The 15574-nt window shown below is 40.0% G+C and overlaps 1 long non-coding RNA gene across 2 annotated transcripts in view; it reads right to left on the bottom strand.

The window, feature by feature from the left end:
- LOC129174016 (uncharacterized) overlaps window positions 1–15574 on the bottom strand; it is a 57484-nt gene that overhangs the window by 21986 nt on the left and 19924 nt on the right. For both annotated transcript variants that reach the window (XR_008567345.1, XR_008567344.1), the window contains 3 exons: window positions 3563–3802; window positions 3062–3159; window positions 2592–2639 (listed from right to left, as the gene is read on the bottom strand). This is a non-coding gene — a long non-coding RNA (uncharacterized LOC129174016). The remainder of the gene's footprint in view (window positions 1–2591; window positions 2640–3061; window positions 3160–3562; window positions 3803–15574) is intronic.

The following is a 15574-nucleotide window of genomic DNA, read 5'->3' as shown; positions in this document are numbered from 1 at the left end:
CACATGTGACGCTTGTGGTGTGACGGCGCGTCCCTCAAGGTCGAGGCGGCTAATGGTTTGCTGGGGATGCGGCTAATGTTACAATTAACACCAGGCGGCTGCCCCCCCTCAAGGTCAGTCATGTGTTCACTGACCGTTTGAGCATCATATGTTCGGCTGTGTACTGCTTGTCAGTCTGTGTGCTCATTCAGAGAGAAATGAGTAGAATTTTGGAATGGAATTCATGGAATATAATTAGAAAACATCATATTGTGGTCACGTTAATTGTGATGCGGTACAAGATGTATCGTAGTACTTTTTTTGTTGAATTTTACACAATTTTCTGAGAAAGTGCATTATTGCAAAACAGCTCATTTAAAATTCAACATTTTCAGGATTTAAGGCTTTTTTTCAAACTTTATGGTCAAATTTTGCACCAAATCCTATCCCGATTAATTGTAAAAAATTAATCGATAGGAAACAGTCCAGATGCAATGTACATTATTATACCCATTTATTTCTTTTACTCAATTTTGCACAATTTCCTACTAAATTCTCTCTAAAATGCAATGACAGACAACATCCCAGTTCAAATGGCACATATTATTAGTAATCCCTCATTTATCACTGTTCCTGACCCAACCGTGATATGTGAATTTCCGCAAAGCAGGACTCATTTATAGAAGGAATATTTTCTTAGAGCATACATAACTTGTTTACGACCTTCTAAATACGGTTTTTAACCTTAGAGCCCTCTAGATATGAAATAACACCCCTATAGTACACCTTTACGCTCCTATTACCCAATATAGTCGACATAATAAGAGGAAATAAGATATAATAAAGCCTCACAGGTGTTAGCATTGGTATTAGCATTGGAGTACCTTGTTTTTTTTGTTTTTTTTTTTAAACTTCATGTTCTGGACCGTACTTCCTGCAGTGGCTATTGTCTCATCAACATAACATTACTGACACCTAGTGACCAACATAGAATACTCCATATCACAAAGTGTCTTTGACTGCATCTTTTGAATGCCTTATATTAGCATTTTTTGTTTAGTTAGCCATTTTTATACTTGAAAATGTTTCATTTAAGCAAAATTATTATTTTTTTTTAAACTAACAGCCGGCGACAACCACGAAACAGTCACGATCGATTAATATAGAGTCATCCTTTGCCACATCACGCTTCAAATTTTGTAGCTTTAATCTATCAGTTTTTCCAAATATGTTCATTAATAAATCATTGCCGTTATGCACGGCATATTACTAGTTTAAAAAATGCATGTTTAAGCAAATTTCACATATTTTTTGCCTAAATTATGCATTTACAAGCCTAAAAATGACTAAATGAAATAAAATGCAAATACAAGGCTTTGAGAAGACACATTCAAAGATGTGATAATATGTAGTATTCTACACTGGTCACTAGGTGTCAGTAATGATACATTAGCCAGTTAAAAGTTTGAGCTAAAAATGAAACAAGGAAACAAGGAATTCTCTCAATGCTAACTTGTGAATCTAAATTATGCCTTATTCTCTTAGTATGTCTACTATATCGGGTAATAGGAGTCTAAAAGTAACTATAGGGATGTTATTTCATGTCTAGAGGGCTCTAATAATGTTAAAAACCATATTTACAAGTCATAAAAAGGTTTTCTATGCTCTAGGAATTCGACTTGGCGAAAATTCACTTATCACGGCCGTGTCTGCAACCAGTTAACCATGATAAAGAATGACAAAAAAAACGTGATAGAGTGAAGCTGCAAAATTTGAATTGCAAAATGGTGAGGAATGACAGCTTTTTTTATTTATACAAATTATTTCAAAATTATCCTGAAAATGCAATTGCATATAATATTCTAGTCTATATGTATTAGTGCATATTTTTGTCCAATTTTAATAATAATAATCTACAAATTTAACTTGATAATGGATTAATAGACAATCTTGGTAGATGATCTTTTCCAAAATGCAATAGGAGAAAACCTCTCAGTCCCAAGTGTCTGCATGAGGCCCGGGGGGGGCCCTGGAAGAGTGACTCCAGACTCACCAAGCCTTGCATCTTCCTGTGGCATCCTCAGACAGACGGGGTGCGGTGCTAATGAGCTGACCTGTTAGCGTCCACACTCGCAGCTGCGCTCACGGGGCTCACTGGCTAGGGACGCGCTTTTGAGAGGCGGAGAGAGAGAGCGAGAGGGCGCCAGAAAATACAGACGCTCAAGATCGCATCTCCAACTTGTGGGGCTGGCTCATTGTTTGTGCGCACAAAAGAGGTGAGAAGCAGCTGGTTGCAGAGCTATGTGGGCGCTTTGGGCTTCATCTGCATTCTTGGAACTTATAAGTGACCGTTAAAAGATTATTTTAACAGCTAATTTTAAAGCCCACATACGACACGCATGCGTCAGAATCACAACTTTTCCATCCACACTTTAGGAAGCTGCCAGATTGTGTGCGTCTGAAGAGGCTGTTAAAATAGGCCCGTGACATTGGGGAGGGGGGTAGATTTTAAGATACGGTGCACTGGCTACCAGGGGTCTCCACAGACTCTCTCACACACACACACACACACACACACAATGAGCAGGACTGAGAAATCCCTCATCTTGTACCTGGTTCAAGGTCCGCTGCAGGTGATGACAATTGATGGGGAAGATCTCCTGCGAATAGAACGAGTCAAGCAAAGTAGATCAAAACAAGGCCTGCCATACTGCCGCAGCACAGTGGCAAAGCTGGACTTGCCTGGGGCAAGGCAGGTATTTGTGACCCCAAAGTGGGGAAGCAGCATTGCTCCCTACTGTATATACGACATCGGGAGTTATAAGAAATAACTGTCTGAAGCACAGTCAGTCACATCGCTTTGTTCATTCATTCATTCATTCATTCATTCAGAATGTAAATGGAAACATGGATGACCAAAGTCCGGACCACAGGGACCTCAGAGTAGCTCACACCATCCATGAGACTTAAAAGGGTCCCGGACATGATTCAGCAACTTTTCTTCAGTAAGTTATATATTGTTTGTAATTATGTTCTACATTGTTCAATTTTTGAAAGCGAACGGTAAATTTGCAAAACTTACATTTATGCATTTATGGTTCATGGCACCAGCCATGATGAGCTAGCTCTCGCTGTTCAGTCTCATTTCCGTAGTGATGTCATCGGGGTGATACCTGTCAGCTACACAAACATGGCGGCGTATGAGACAGAGGATGTTTACAATGATTATAGTAAATATTTGAGCGAGGTGTCAATAGTTTGAGAAAAAAAGGGAGAGACATTTGCAGATGAAACATTGAACTTGCAGAACATGGACTTAAGCCTTAAGACATGGAGCTAAAGATAGGTCGCCTTCAAAACATAAGTGTAAATTACTCTGGAGTTGCGTATCCTTCAATTATTGTTTTAAATCGTCTTCTTAATGAGCATAAAGGTGTAAAGTGGTCTTTACAGCCTGTCTTATTGTATACTTGGCCAATAACGCTGTCGAAAAACGTTTGCAGAACATGTATAATGCTTTACAGCCTTGTCACAATCATGGAATAGTGTTTAGAAGACATTATGTAAACAAAACATGACTTACTCTGTTCTGTGGTAACTTTGACGTCATTCCTCTTGTCTTTTTTTTCCCTGTGTACCAGCAAAGTAGTATGCTTTTACAAAATGTGTTTATACCGTACCTTCAAGCCAAATGCTTCTTGTGAAGGTGCTCTGTCATAGCAGTCATCAGTGAAATGACACTGCAAAGAAACAACTGCAGGTGGGCGTCCATCTGTCTCTCGTTCTCTGTGCTTGCATTGTCCAATTTTGTCTTAAAACCTTCCTGTTTTGGAAAAAAAAAAACTTATAGCATCACTCGGATACTGTGAACAACCAGCAGCAACACAACATTTTGGCATAACTACTATTTTGATGAAAAATATACACTGAACCACATCGACGATCTACCTCGAGAAGCGTTTTACTCTGCTTTAGCTGAGAGGTATCACCCCGATGACGTCATTTACGGAACTGAGGCTGAACTGCGAGAGCTAGTTTGTCATGGGTGGAGCCATCAACTAGAAATGTAATTTTTGCGAATTTACCCTTTGCTTTCAAAAAAAAAAAATCGAACAATGTAGAACATCATTACAAACAATATATAACATATTTGAGCAAAGTTGATGAATCATGTCATGGACCCTTTCAGACCACCATTCAACTTCTGAATGTAGTATTCCACATTTGTCATTGGGTGGTAATTGTACGGTGAGACCAGCACCAGAATTGATCGCCGGAACAACAGGCTTTTATTATAGGTTTAAATGGTCTCACAACAGGCACTTAACATAATAATAATAATAATAATAATAATAGGTCAAGCCGATATCAGCGCAAATCATACATACTGTACACTACCGGTCAAATGTTTTACAACACTCCGATTTCTGTGGAGGAAAAAAGCGACATTTTTAAGTGTTAAGATGGTCGGTCTCTCTCCCATTAATTCCCCGTTTTCTTGCCATTTTTGGAGCAACAAATGACTTTCTCCAGTACATTGCTGTTCAACTGATGTTCACAAGGGTATAGCACCACAGTGTGTTTTTATGCAACCAGAGGAGGTAGTAAGTGCTCCAGAACTTGGAACACCTGTAGGAATTAGTTGCACCAACTGCCAAGGCTTGATCAACCTCCATTTCTACTTCACAGCTTTCAATTGTTCACCCATTTTGTGGATCTCTGAAACAGGTCGTTTTGTATAATTCTGAAACACATTTTTTGGTTTGACCTTACCTTTTTTTTTTTAAACCTCTGGCACTTCACTACTTACCTTTGTACTATTTCAAGCTATTCATTGGACTTGAACGACTTGAGTTTAAATAAATACCTGGAAAAATTGGGGTGGTTGTAAAACGTTTGACTGGTAGTGTACATTTACACCGTATTTTGTAGTGTAGAATGTTTGAAAAGGCTTGATCAAGTGATATCAAGTGTCAGCAACAGCAGGCATGAGAAAAAGCAGACCCATTGACTTTTTTATACATGTGAGGTACAGTTTCACCCACAATGTCGTGGCAGCTAGGCATAATATAGCGTGGTTCGAGGTGCTGAATGAAGCGTTTAAACCTGACTTTACTCACCACCAACAGGGTGTTGTCATATTTTTTGTTATAACTAATGACTTCTTGTCGTCTCGTGAGAATTTCCCGTGTAACGCTGCTTCAAATGCTTGATGAGTTTGGTCGTATTAAACGTCCCCGGTTCTGTGCTACCACAGAAAATATGTGCGTCTTTAGCGGACTTTAACAAAACATACCCATGGCCGACATTAATACTACTCCATGCTTAATGTTAAAAAATCAATTTTGTTTTTTCTTACCTGATACAAGACCTAGAGCCACAATAACAAACATATTGTCTGTGACGGTGTCAATGACAATGGATTATTATCTTTGTAAAGGCAGTGTTACAAATAAGCCACGTCTTATTAGGTGTGTGTATGACATGGCCATCATTCAAGGACTAAATCATCTTGCCGAACTCCATGGTCCCTGTTTTGTGTGTGTGTGTGTGTGTGACATGCGGGGTATGTTTGCGCTGGTATTTGAGTGGCGGTGAGGAAGCAAGGGTCAGGGCCTGTGAGAGAAGGACCGGGTGAAGGTTGTGTTTGCGGGGGATGTGGAGATGAACCTTTCCCTCAAATTCTGCACACCTTCTCCTACCGTGTGCCATAATTCAGTTTGTCATCAAACAAACTGCTTAATACTATCCCAGAGTGCTTTTCATCCAGGTTTGCATGCGAGGAGACCAAATGATAGTAAGATTAGTACCGCACCGAGGAGGACGACGTTCTCCAGCTGAGAGGAAAATGCTCTTAAATGTACCCTGTGGAGATTCCTTGTGGAAAGTTCTGCACATATTCATAATAATCTCATTGTGTGCACTCGTATTTTTCTTGACTGCTGTCAGCGTAGCTGTGAACTAGAGCCTTGAGTGTTGTAAACAAAACAGGAATCCATTCATAAAATACGATTATTATTCTTTTGCTGCTTCAAACTAAAAAGCACCTTCAAAACGGGTGTTGCATTTAAATGTGCTCGATAAAAACAACTCCTTCCCTCCTATAATAGACGTGTCAGATGAAATCTAATGTGTTGAGTCTTTTTAAACGTGTTTTTATTTCAGCTTAGATCAATACTGTTTGATGGTAAGGATTCCTAAATAAACTTCCCTCGTTAAACTGCGTTTTACTGTGACTGAAATGTTCTTAGGTGGGCTGTTTAAAGTGAAAACCAAGTCAATAAATGGTTGGACAACTCCAATCAGGCTGAAATAAGCTTCCTATTTAACGGCAAAGTCTTCTTGCTATTGTTTCACTTAGTTACTTTCAATGCTATCTTTCCTAAATATAGTACCAAAAACAGTCATATGCATTAGACGGCTAACAATGCTAAATGCTACAGTTGCTCATATGAGCAGCTGCTGAAAAATTGCTAATTGTTAACAATTTTTGGTGTTTGATATATTTATTTCCGTGCAGACCTTGCAACCAATGCACTTAACTTTTGATCTTTAAAAAAACATATTTAAAAGGCTCATACAACTTTATTAAACATTTTTTTTATGTTTTTTGGCATATTTATTCATTTTATTTTACTTTCAATATCATTTATTTTATTGATATTTGTCTTATTCACTGTGTGTTTTTTTGGGGGGGGGTTTAATTGTGAAATGTCTTGCCTTCGAGGTGACCTCGAGTGGTCTAAGGCTACTTAACTTCCACAGTGAAATAAAAAAACATTAAAATTGTTCCTGAACACCTTGGTACCAAAAATAAAATAAAAATATTTTAAATTCAAATTAATTAATAATTAGGGCCGCACGGTGGCTGAGTTGTTAGTATGTTGGCCACACAGTCAGGAGATCGGTAACATTTGGGTTTGAATCTCCGCTTGGGCTTCCCTGTGTGGAGTTTGCATGTTCTCCCAGTGCCTGCGTGGGTTTTCTCCGGTTTCCTCTCGCATCCAAAAACATGCACGTTCGGTTAATTGGTGACTCAAAATTGTCCATAGATGTGAATGGGTGTTTGTCTATGTACAGTCTGTGCCCTGCGATTGGCTGGCGACCAGTCCAGGGTTACCCCGCCTCTCACCCAAAGTCAGCTGGGATAGGCTCCAGCATACCCCCACCCTAGTGAGGATAAGCGGCATAGAAAATTGGTGGATGGATAATTAATGATGTAGTAAAAACGTTTTAACTCAACATTCTAGTTCTTATTGCATTTTTATTTCTATTGTCTTAATTGTATTTAATGTCCATCCTTACCTTTATATTTAAAAAGAAACTTACAGCTGCATGAACATTTTTATTCTTTTACTTTCCATTTGACTAATTTTCACCATTTTTATTTTTGTGTTATTTACTGTCAATTTATTGAGGTTAACTTCTTATCCAGTGTTACTTTTGAAAGTAATTTTTATTACTGTGAAATTGTTTACAGCTGCCTTTTAGATGACGTTGAGTGCTCTGAAATCCACCAATAAATAATTGTATTATTACTTTTTAATATTATTTTTATTATCTTCTGACTTCAAAATAGGAATGCAACTACTTTAACTGCCAAAGTGAACATTGTTCCTGGACGCCTCCTTAGTTTTGTGGCAAAATATTTTTATTTTAATCAAAAATGTATTGAGAACATTTAACAATTCAGAAAAACATTTGTAGTCTTTATTGCATTTCTATTTCTCCAATTGTATGATTGCATTTTTCCATCCTTACCTTAATGATGCATGTAACCCAAGTAACCAAATATGGTTCCTTGCCCGATCAAGGGCAACAACTGAGTACATAGCAGAGAGAGTATTACATGTGGATTTACATGTGTAATCTGTGTCTGTGCAACAATGCAGGCTATTCTTCCCATCATCATCGAGAGACGCTCGGAGGGGGCCACCACTGCAGTGCACTTTTCCGTGCGAGTGTTGCATATACAAGATGTGGAGCGTTTTCATCTCCTTGATGTTCCACAGACGCCATGCGGCAACACACGGAAAAAGGCAGGCAGGGAAGGAGAAGTTGCTTTGGGCCGTAAAAATGACCTAGATAGCAATTTTATTTATCTCTGTGGCTGCATCCAAGAGAATCTGGCTCACTTTATCACTTCATGACGCATCCGTATGGCAACTATGGCGCTTTTGGGCTCGTATTGACTTCCCTCCCTCTAAATTGACGAGAAGAAAGGGAAATGTTTAACAATGAGCCGCAGTATAAGTTAGGTGTTTGCTATTCCGCTCCATTTCCCTCCATGTAATGCAGAGGTTACAGGTGTTAACCGTGGCCAAAAGAACTATTGATTCAGTGGAAAGGCAGTTTGGCGAGCCTTCTTTGACCACAAAGTGGCTGATCAGAATTCCGGGGCTGCTACTTCCGAGAGGTCCTCGCTGGGCGCGGAAGGAGAGGTGACGAAGGAAGACGGTGGTGGAGAGACGGCTGGCAGGGGGCAGAGACATATGACGCGCGGGGGTAAAGAACAGATGGGGGAGATGATGGAGTGCGAGGGAAAAGTGTGGTGGAAAGAGGGGAGAAGGAAGCAAGTGGGAAATGGGAAATGAAGGCCAAAGCGACGTGGGATGCTACAGTCGCACGGCGAATCTCAATCCATCAATAAATGTTGGATTTGGATTTTTAAAAATGTCCCTGCCGAGACGGGCCTTAATGGCCTGTGTGTCATTTTGGGTCCTCCCCTCAAATAGAAGGGAGAGAATGCCCCACGCTGCACAGAAGGATGAGGATCAAGGTCACATGCAAGGTAAGAGTGGCTGTCACGTTGCGCTCCTGTCCTCTGTATTAACATTCATTTGCATCATAGCCTTGCGTTGATTCATTTAGATGAGCCCTGCCACACCGACTGAGCATGCTCAATCACCTGTGAGCGAGAAAATGCACCACGGCTCCCCGTCTCAATCCGCCATTTTTACAACAGATGCTGCGGACACGTTGTCTAAACTCGCGCAGACACAAAGCTCATTAAACTGACAAGCAAACAGCCATTGTGTTGGGTGGAAAAAGAAGGCACAAATGTAGGCACACCCACCGGGGTCTCTGTGGCTCCTCGTACCAGCCGAAATGGGAGTGAATCTCCCCCACCAGGAGGGGGGGCTGCTCCATGAGGGGAGTGAGGAGAGGCAGACATCTGCAATCTGCCAACGCCCCGGGTTAAAGTCTGGCCTTCTCTGCACCCCCATCCCCAATGAGCCGTTTCTAGCCCGAGCGCTAGCAATTTGCTCTCACGGCAAATGAATTTAAAACAACACTGTCTGCAGCAAGGGGTGTCCAAAGTGCGGGCCGGGGGCTATATATATATATAAGCAGCTCGTTTTTTGTTTTGTTTTTTATTGGCCCGCCGCGCATTGTAGAAATAAGTGAACAAAAAAAAACACAAAAATGGGAAAAATACAGCAAAAAGGAACAAATGAAAGACAATAAGGCTGAAATGTTGACACTAACACAAGCTTTGTCGTACAGTCTGTATATACATATACTGTAAATAGATATATACACATATACACATATGTGCATATACATACATATATGCATATAAGACATTTCAGCCTTATTGCTGTGTTTTTTTTTTTGTTCACTTTTATATTTCTACAATGCGCGGCGGGCCAATAAAAAAAAAAAAAAAAAAGAGCTGCTTTCCGCAAATCGTCCCCGGGCCGCACTTTGGAGACCCCGTGCTGCAGACAGTGTTGTGAGAGCAAATTGCTAGAACTCGGGCTAGAAACAGCTCATTGGGGATGAGGGCGCAGATATATATATATATATATATATATATATATATACACACACATATACATATATATATACACACACATATACATATATATATATATATATACATATACATATATATATATATATACATATACATATATATATATATATAAATAAACACACACACACACACACAACATACTATACAATATACTCACTTTTGTTTTTGCTCCCATGAACTCAAACTTTTTCCACGTACACAATAACACCATTCTCAAATATTGCTCACAAATCTGTCTAAATCTGTGATAGTGAGCACTTCTCCTTTGCTGAGATAATCCATCCCACCTCACAGGTGATGCTGATTAGACACCATGATTAGTGCACAGGTGTGCCTTAGACTGCCCACAATAAAAGGCCACTCTGAAATGTGCAGTTTTGTTTTATTGGAGGAGTGGGGGGGGGTTACCGCCAACCCACATGACGCCACACACGCTGTCTTCCATCTGACCTGAATTTTGCCCACTCACGATGACAAACTGGAGTCAGCTCAAGACTCCGATGAGGACGACAAGCATGCAGACGAGCTTCCCTGAAACCGTTTCTGACAGTTTGTGCAGAAATTCTTTAGTTATGCAAACCGATTGTTTCAGCAGCTGGTCTCAGATGATCTTGGAGGTGAACATGCTGGATGTGGAGGTCCTGGGCTGGTGTGGTTACACGTGGTCTTGTGAGGCTGGTTGGATGTACTGCCAATTCTCTGAAACGCCTTTGGAGACGGCTTATGGTAGAGAAATGAACATTCAACACACGAGCAACAGCTCTGGTTGACATTCCTGCTGTCAGAATGCCAATTCACGCTCCCTCAAATCTTGCGACATCTGTGGCATTGTGCTGTGTGATAAAACTGCACATTTCAGAGAGGCCTTTTATTGTGGGCAGTCTAAGGCACACCTGTGCACTTATCATGGTGTCTAATCAGCATCACCTGTGAGGTGGGATGGATTATCTCAAAGGAGAGGTGTTCACTATCAGAGATTTAGACAGATTTGTGAACAATATTTAAGAGAAATGGTGATAGTGTAGGTGGAAAAAGGTTTAGATCTTTGAGTTCATCTCATAAAAAAAAATGGGAGCAAAAACAAGTGTTGCGTTTATTTTGAAAAAAGACAAATGAATTTAAAGACAAAATGTGTTATTATTCGGTATTTGTATCAACATTTCAGCTTTTTTTTACAACGTGCCTTTTTGCTGTATTTGTTTTATTCACTTATTTGTACAATGTTTTATTTTTTATTTTATTTTGAATTTTATTTTTTTGCCATTAAGCCAATTGTCAAAGATGGTCTACTGTACATAACAGGAATATTTCTTACTATGCAGCAGAGCTGGCTGGCCCATTAGGCAATACAGGCAAATGTTCATGGAGGTGTGCCCTTCAGGAGGTACCAAAAAAATTTATGAAAAAAAAAAAATCTGGAAAAAATGCACTCTCACTATTAAGCCTTCATATGGAAAAGCTCTACCCACACAATACCCAATTTATATTACTAGTTGCACACAGTGTAAATGTGTCTTTATTACATATAGTTTGTGTGCAAACCATGCGTCACCCACTCCTGTCCTACAATTTACTGTTCCATGTCTAATGAAAAAGGCCATTACGCGAATAGTACAGTACTATACAGTATGTAGACAGATAACATAAAAGATGCATTCGATGTCCAGTCCATCATATCCAACGTCTTGCTGTGTGCTGTGACCCAGACTGTGCTGGCCCTCTCATGACGTCGGCCATGTTTCAAGGTGTACTGAGCATGTTCGCTTAAGTGAGCCGTGCACTGGAGCGCAGCAAATCAGCACTGCAGGATCTCCCCACAAACTGCTAAGCAGGCAGGCGTTTGAAGAAATGTTACCAGGAAATAGGATACGCGGGTTACGCGGTCACTGGACGAACAGGTGGCTCGCCCGCTGCACCCTTTTCCGGGGAAACAACGGATATCATTTCCTGAGGTGCCGAGCCCGAGGCGGTGCGATCAAAAAGAGGCGGGACTTTGATGTTTTAACCCCTAGCGGTTTCGGGAGAATCGAAACGGCATACCAGATGGTACCTGTTGCGTGCTGGGAGCAGCCAGGCAGTGTTATGGGTCCCACCTGTGGTTTTAATTACAGCGCATGTTGAGGGGCTGCAGTGGAGCGGAAGAGAGAAGCAGGGGTGACCCTCACTCTTGGATGGAGGCAGAAGCATGGACACCGTACCTTTTTTCTGGCCTCTTCAGCATGTTGCTATCCATACATACAGGGAGGGTTTGTTAAGCCACTGTCTCGTCTACCTTGCTCAATTACTTGCGCTCCAGCTGTCTTGTTTTCAGAGCGCCCCATGATGCCATCTACATTCCCCTCACACATCCGTGTATATATATTTATTTCTTTTCTCCTCACGCCCTTGTTTTATTTGCGCATCGCTCTACAAGGTGCTGCAGCTCCTCTGCATGAATGAACTCCAATCAGATTAGAAAGAAAAAAAGAAAAACAAAAAAGAGAGGGAGTAGCTTACTAATTCTGGCCTCTTCCAGCACATAACACCACACATTGGGATCCCTGGGGGTTACCCACTCACCCACCCTTCTCGTTGCCATCACCTCTCTCACCTCATCTTCTAGTGTTCCCTTGACATTTCGGCGCCTTCCGTCATCTAAGACGTCCTGCTGAGTGTTGAGGTGCTTCGGTGTCACAAGAGGGATGCCATAAAGCCTTGGCACCCGCTTAGGTATTCTTAAAAATGAGCTATATGCTCATCGGGACCAACATTAGATACACCCGCGTAATCAAATTGCGGACAAGACTGTACCATTTTTTTGTTTTGAATGGGGGGGGGCATGGTTCCAACGTGACGAGCGGCAAAAAGACGACTGGCTAATTCTGGAGAGCGCAGACATCCAAGAAAGTTGAACCACTTGCAAAAGCAATTAGCGCTTAGAAGTTAACGGGCCACTTCCTGGTAAACCTAGGGTGAAATGAGACTAAAGGTCCGTACCATTTCTGATTCTGGGGCTTGGGGAGACATTTGCATTGCGACTCCAACGACAATGAGAGAAAAGTAAAAAAAAAACTATCATCTATGGAGTCGTGTTTGTGTTCAACGGTTAGTTGGCAAGTTACTTCCTAGTTCTTGGAGAAGAACATTTGGAATAGACTCTTTTGAATTATGGGGTGAAATGAACAGTTCCATCAAGTGGTTTCATTCATCATTCTCAGATGGGTACTGATTTAAGATGTTTATGATTGTGGTTGCAGTTTTTTGTAGTATAGAACTTGGAGATCAATAAAGTATCTATATCTATCTGTCTATCTTATTATATAATCAATACTGTCCGATTAAGAAAGTTAGCATATAATAGTTGTCCGTGGATAACAACAGGGCTACAAAATGCATGTAAAAAAAAAAATGCATTTTACAGAGAGTTCAATAGTCAGAACTATAGAGGCAGAACATAAATATAAAACATATAAAAACAAGTTAACTAATATTATAAGAGTGAGTAAGAAAGATTATTCTCAGAGCATATTAGAGGATAATAAAATAAACAAACATGGAAGATACTAAATAATATAAGTGTGTACTGTGCTGATGTTTGGGGCAACAACTACAAAACATCCATTGTATTCATTAACTATCCTTCAGAAGACAGCAGTATGAATTATCCACAAAGTTGGCTATGAGGAACACACAAGAAACACAAAGTTACTCAAGCTTACTGACATTCTCCAATATCAAACAGCACAAATAATGTTTAAAGCAAAAAATAAACTATTACCCGGAAATATCCAGCAGTTGTTCAAAAATCAGGAAGAGTGTTATAATGTAAGGAAAAAAATTTAACTTTAAAGAATTTCGTGCCACCAGAAAACGTTTTTGTTGATCAGTATGCGGGGTGAGACTTCTGAAGGGATTTGGTGTGGAACTGAACCAATGCACAAATATGAGGCAGGTTAAAAGGATGTATACAAATGTTACGAGGTGATTTATGCGCAAATGTGTTATTTATTTTTGGTTACTATATTTATTTATTTGTGCTCGTATGGTACATTATGTGTGCTACTGTACACGGCTATATAGGATGTGTGTGTATGTATGCATGGGTATATATACACACACTATGTTTTGGAGATGAAAGGAAGTTGATTTGATATTTGCTCAGGGACAAGGGGGTGGGAGTAAAGTTTTACTTCTCACGCCTTTTGGAATATATAATTGATTGTTTCTTTTCATTTGTTCTAATTTATTTACATTATTAATATGTTGAGAGGAAAACTGTGCTTTGTTTTGGGCTTGATTCAAATATTCGAAATAAACATTTCCACCTATCCATCTTTTGCAAGATGTTGTACCTATTACCAGTTACTATGTTCTCATATTGTTATCATTATTGTTATTGTTATCATTTATATTGAATGCTTAATTGCACTGAATACAAAGTGTCAATCTCAACCATCTACATAGGATGCTCTTCTTTCCCTTGGGAGTTTAATGTACGTTTCATCCTTACTTATTTTGTCCTAAGCTTGAGAGGGGGGGGAATAGAGTTTATTCCTCGCTAATGTATTCAGCAAAGATTCTCAGGGAACTGATTTTTTTTCCTTGTGTGTGTTGTTTTTATTCCCGCTTCCCTCCTCGCTGGTTGAGTGTGAGCGTGCGGAGTTGCGTGTCAGATCTGTGGGATGCCTGTAGGCTGCTCCCAAGAGAGGCACGGTGCACTCATCCAACACAAACAGGGTCACAAAACAACGACTCAGCCACTTGTGCTGAGTTGACTTCAAATTAGCCCAAAAACTCTGTGAGATGAGTGTGTCGCAGTCAATCAAGCTGATCTCATGTCAGACAATGACGCAGACGTCAAACATGAACATCATGTAGTTGTTGTGTCCAGTCCAGTACACAATTTTGTGTTGTTGTTTTCAGCCCTGCTTGGGTGATACACTGCAACTTATAAAAAAATAAAAAAAGGCTGGCTGGACCTGTCGAGCATTGCAAAAAGCTGCGATAAGCAGAATCCACAGTCTAATTAAGACTCCAAGAGTAATTTCCGAGAGGAAAGCGGAGGGCCACAGCAGGTGTTCCCATATGCGGACCTTGCTGCTGTGACATGGGAGCCGTGTCAAAGTTCTTTAAAAAGACAACATCGTGCAGATTTGTCGACCCCGGGGAAGCAACACCCACCCCATTCTCGCATAACAAACTTGAGTGAGAATCATCGCTCTTATTAAGAAGATAAAATAACACCGTCACACTTACAACACATAAGGTTATGCGTGCAAGATTTGTGAGTTTTAATTAGATGAACGTCAACTACGGTTGTTATATTTCAAATATTTATAGATTTACAGTAACTTGAACATATTTAATATTTAACATGATATAAAAACATGACATTTAAAATACCTAAAAATGTAAATATCTGAGAAAGGTAAGTCAAATTAATTTAACAAGAGTCGCATGCAAAAGATTATTACAACCATACGGAAAAGAAAAAAAGTCTGAAAAAAATTGGAATTTCTAGAAAAAAGTAGTAAGCGAATTTTATTAATGAAACATGTATAAATCAGTGTATGCAGGAAAAAAAAACTCAAAATGTCAATACAGTCATCCCCCGTTTAGCAGTTAATTGGTTCCAGACCCGTGATAAGTGAATTTCCACAAGTTAGGATTCAGTGTTAACGCAATATTTTTGTAGTTGGAGGACAGATGACTTTCTAAATACGTTTACCATTATTAGAGCCCAGTAGGCAAGAAATAACACCGCTAGAGTGACCTTTACACTCCTATTATTCTTTG

This window comes from Dunckerocampus dactyliophorus, chromosome 21, assembly GCF_027744805.1.
Source record: "Dunckerocampus dactyliophorus isolate RoL2022-P2 chromosome 21, RoL_Ddac_1.1, whole genome shotgun sequence".
NCBI classification, from domain to species: domain Eukaryota; kingdom Metazoa; phylum Chordata; class Actinopteri; order Syngnathiformes; family Syngnathidae; genus Dunckerocampus; species Dunckerocampus dactyliophorus.
This window is presented reverse-complemented; position numbering and strand designations above follow the sequence as displayed.